Raw genomic sequence first — 5,230 nt, 5'->3', positions numbered from 1 at the left:
TGTACAGGGGCCAAAATATGCAAACAGATTGAGTGGGTAGCTAAGTGGCATTATGGTCATTTTGGTACTGATACTTGTGTTCTTGCATTAATTAATATATGTGATGTAGGGGCCAAAATATGCAAACAAAACTGATACATGGGCCAAAACTTGGTATTTATTCTTTATAATTTATATATGTGATGTAGGTTTTACCTGAGACAGCTAAAGATTAACAAACTTAGCAATCTACATACACTTCGTGTAGATGATAACAAATATTCCAAATTTACCCCTCATGAATCCACTACTACTTCTTCCGGTGATCTTTCGGCTTCTGAGAAACAAGATCTTCAAAACAAAATCACGAGGATTTTTTCTTTCTTAGACGAGGTAACTATTTTAATCTTTCAAGAATCCCCTTTTTACGGTTTTACCCTTGAAATGTTTGAAGAGGGTTCCCATAAAATGGTTTCTTTTCTTCACTTTCTCTTCCATACTTTCTTATATATTTATGGTTGAGATCCAGTGATAACCCCTTTTTTTGTTCTAATCTGAATATATTTAATAAATCAGAGACAGCCATCAGAGACAGAATACAAGAACAGTTAAAGTCAAATGGAAACAGGAGGGGACTCACGTATAGAATGTGTTTGTGTGAAAATGAGAAGGAAGAAGATGAAGATGAATATTATTATTATTATAGCACCGATGAAGAAGAGTTATCCAGTGGATCAGAATGAATCAACATCTGTGTGGTGTGGACATTATAGAATGTGTTTGTGTGATATAAATGGCATGTTTTAGTCTGTGTATCATAAATTTACAATTTGGCTTTTCAGTTGATTTTCTAAATATACCAAATTTAAGGGTTTGTGGTATTTTCCTATCATCATAATATTATTCTCTTTAAGCCTTTGGAGTTGTGGTATTTATTTAAGGGTTCATAATAAAGTTTGGCCTGAAAGTTTGATATATAATTGATGGGTTTTAGGTAAAACAAATAAACTAGAAAACAATTCCTAAGTTCACATGCAACCTACTTTGGATCTATGTTTTAACTATTGAACATATAACTTTGAAATGCAAAACAAGAACCCTAGAGGAGAGAGGCTAATTTCGAAATTAACAAACTAGGGTTTCAGAATTACATACCTTTCAATTGTTATAGCAAACAATTGTTAATCCTCTTGAACTTGATCTTCTTGGAAGCCTAGCACCTCAAATGTAATGCCTCTAATGGAATCACACCCAAAAACTAGCAAGAAGGAAACTTGAAGGAGAGAGAGGCTAGGGTATGCAAATTTCGGCCTAGGGTTTCTTCCAAGGTAGGAGTGGCCGAATTTAGGAGCTGGGAGGCTCCTTATATAGCTGAGGGATCTAGGGTTTAGGGAAACCCTAATACTCCTTTGCTTGGGGCCTAAGCTAATCCAAAGGCCTTATCCAAAGCCCCTGGGACGAAATCCTTAGGGTTTCCCCTATAGATTTCGTCCACCTCCTTCCAAGGAGGTTCTGGAGCCTTCCACTCAACTATCTGATAATTGCAAACTAGTCCCTGCACTTTATAATTAATACTTTTAACCCCAAAATTAATTTTGATTAATTTCTGTCTAACTATTAATTAAACATAATGATTTTTAATTAATATATTAATCTTTTAACATATTAACAAATCATTTATATTAATTTATTAATCTTATAAATTAATATCTCTCCTTTCATAATTTCCTTGTCCAGTTGCTAGGTTGAGGGCAACCCAAAAGGACTGTGCTGCTATCAATTCAAGTACATACCAATTATAGTTATGGGCTTAGACACCTAATCCAACAGTCTCCCACTTGGATAAGTCTGTAAGTATAATTGCTAGTATGCCTTCTAAATTTGACCAGCAAACTGTAGCTTCCAAAAGCTGCTGCTGAACTCTGACCCAGTCAGTTACGTGTCCTGAGATAAGTGATCATATAATCCTTCGTTCTGCAAGATATCCCCAGACATAAGACATGGAATGTAATCAATCTCTTTGTCCAGAATCTATGTTTCCCGATTTCTGATTGGTGATGATGTAGGACTTCTAATTGAACACATCAATTTAGTCCTGGCTGGGCCCAGCACATAAGTCAACACCAAATCATCGAGGGGCCCACAGATATCGCTTTTCCGGTTAGGGCAAAAGGAACGAATAAACGTTGACTCATATGCTTGTATCTTTTACTCATCAAATTATACATGACAATACGTTTTATAACACCAAGTTACTGATGCGTTTTCGTATCACCAATGTATAACCGACTTTGTAAATTACAACTCATATATCTTCGTTTCAAGATTATAAGATATTATCGTCTCAGTATTACTCGTGATGAATTCCATGAAGTGATACTCTGAGCGAGGGTTTATCCAATACTCAAATCTCAATTTCTGAGTACTCATGAACATTACAGCAATTCTATTGCCATGTCTATCCTTAGACAATCTGCAATCCAATTCATGACAGTCTTGATTCACTACTTACTTCCAAAAGTACGAGCGACTGTGGAGTTTGAATAATCTTATTATTCGGGAAGTAAAACATGCAAAAATGAAACACAATAAACAATTGACAAAAGGCAGTAAACAAACTCATAAATAATACTTTATTATTTAATCACCAAAAGTCAATTACATTTACTTTGTTACTAGTTTCAGAACAAAACTAATCTAACTACTAAAACTAATATCATCGCAAGGTGTATTACCAGCTCAGAGCATCGAATAACTAAGTGTCTTGGCCAACTTAGTATGTGTCCAAATGCAACTTTGACCTTCACAATAAACTCCTCTTCAAGTGGAATGGGTAGTAAAGCTTCTCCTTGTAGAATTGTTTTCATCATAACTTGAATGTTTTTATCTATTACATAAACGTAAAAAATAATTAAGATCCAATTTTCTAAAAAATTAAAATATATAAATAGTAATAATGCAAATATTTTTCATAATACCCAAGGCACTTTGCAACTTGCCTAGCTTACTAACATCAACAACTTTACTACACAACTCATTGAAAAAATGACACAGACTTAGGATTGTTCTCCACACCTTCATGTCTAACACCCCTCTGATTGCAAAAGGGAGAAGTTGTTGCATTAGTACATGAAAATCATTAGACTTCAAACCATTCATCTTTGAAACATCATCCGACAGGAGATTCTTGAAATTAGAGCAATACCCATGAGGCACTTTTATGTTAGACAGGGTATCACAAAATAGATGTTTCTCTGCAGAATTCAATGTCTAGCATGCAATCGGAAGCCAATGTCGATCCCCTTTTGGCTAAGATTTTAATTCAGGCTTAATGCCCAACGCTTCAAGATCTTGTCGTGCTTTTAATCCATCCTTCGTCTTGTGAGGCAAATCAAATATTGTCCCATAAACACTCTCGGTCACATTTTTTTCTATGTGCATGAGATCAAACTGATGACGAACAGGAAACTTCTTCCAATATTCAAGTTAAAAAAAATTGACTTTTTATGCCAAAATTTAGATCTCTCATCGATACTTTCTTTTTTCTTATTTGACTTTTCCTTCTTAGGCGTTTCTTCCTTTGACGCTCCCTTCTTTGACTTTACTTTTTTAACTTTATCTTCATTGATCCTATCTTCTTTGACTTTATCTTCTTACCCCATGTATTCTCAAATCCCGCCAGATACTCATCAATATCTTCACCTAATGATGGTTGAGGCATAAAATTATGCTCCTGTTGATTGTTGAAATGTTTTTTTCTTTTACGAAAAGGATGTTCAAGTGGGAGGAATCTTCTATGCCCAAGGAAGCATACCTTTTTGGACTTTGGCAACCATTGTGAACAAATATTCTTTGAACATATTGGACAAGCATAATAACCTTTGGTAACACACCCCGAAAGATTACCATACGCGGGAAAGTCACTTATAGTCCAAAGTAATATTACTCTTAGATTGAAGTATTATTTCTTATAAGAATCAAAAGTCTCAACGCCAGTTTCCTACAAGAGTTTTATATCTTCTATCAATGGTGCCAAGTAGACATCAATATTGTTACCAGGTTGGTTTGGCCCTGATATCAACAGAGTCAACATCATGAATTTTCTTGACATACACAAATAAGGGGGTAGATTTTATGTTATTAGGATAACCGACCAACAACTATGCTTGGAACTTAATGACTTGTGAGGATTGATACCATCAGCAGACAGGGCTAATCTAAGATTTCATTTTTCTTGTACGAATTCTTTCCATGTGTTATCAACAAGCTTCCAAGAAGGGGTATCGTAAGGATGAGTAAGCTTCCCATTATTGACCCGACCTTGTGCATGCCAAGTTAAGTCATGTGCAATTTGTGGTATTGAAAACATTCTTCTAAATCTAGGGATGATAGGAAAATACCATAAAACTTTTGAAGGTACATTTTTGGTATTCTTCTTCCAACGAGATGTGCCAGAGGTTGGAAATTACGAAGCATCTTTATGTTCTTTCCAGAATAGAACACAATCATTCTCACATGCATGAATCTTCTTATCTTGTAGACCTACTCCTTTTAGCAACTTCTTGGATTCATATATCGAGCAAGGGATGATATTGTTTGATGGTAAGATATCTTTTAGGACACACAACAAAGCATCAGACCATCCAAACTAACCCTTCAAATGTTGGAGTTTCAATAATCCACAAAGTGCATTATACTTTGACCCTACATAAAGTGGCTTATCACATTCTTCAAGTAGTGATTTCAATGAATCATGTTCTTCGTCTACATATTTGAAGGCATCATGTAGCATATCCTTTGTATAAATAGCATCAGGAGGAATGGAATTGTTACGGCATCTAGAATCAATCTTGGGTTGTTTTTCTCCATGGAAAGACCAAATCTTATAATTTTCATCGAAGTCGTGGGCAAACAAATGATAACGTACATTGTCAGTTGAGTGGTGACACAAATTGATACAATTTACACAAGGTCATGGAATAACATCTAACTTTGGATTATTACTTCATGTAAACTCTAGAAAAGCATTCACACCTTCATCATATGCATTTGATAATCTACTAGAGGGAATCCATGATTTATCCATTAAACATTTGTTTCCAACCTACATAATTATTTACCATTTAAAGCAACAATGATTACGCATGTATAGGGACAAAAACTGTACAAAAACAAAACTGTACATGGGCCAAAACTGTACAGGGACAAAAAAATTGTACTGGGGCCAAAACTGATGTAGGGACCAAAACTG

The sequence above is a fragment of the Lactuca virosa genome, chromosome 3, assembly GCF_052849685.1.
Source record: "Lactuca virosa cultivar CGN04683 chromosome 3, Lactuca_virosa_CGN04683_v6, whole genome shotgun sequence".
In the NCBI taxonomy this organism is placed as follows: domain Eukaryota; kingdom Viridiplantae; phylum Streptophyta; class Magnoliopsida; order Asterales; family Asteraceae; genus Lactuca; species Lactuca virosa.
The sequence above is the reverse complement of the archived record's forward strand: the minus strand, read 5'-3'. Positions refer to the sequence as shown.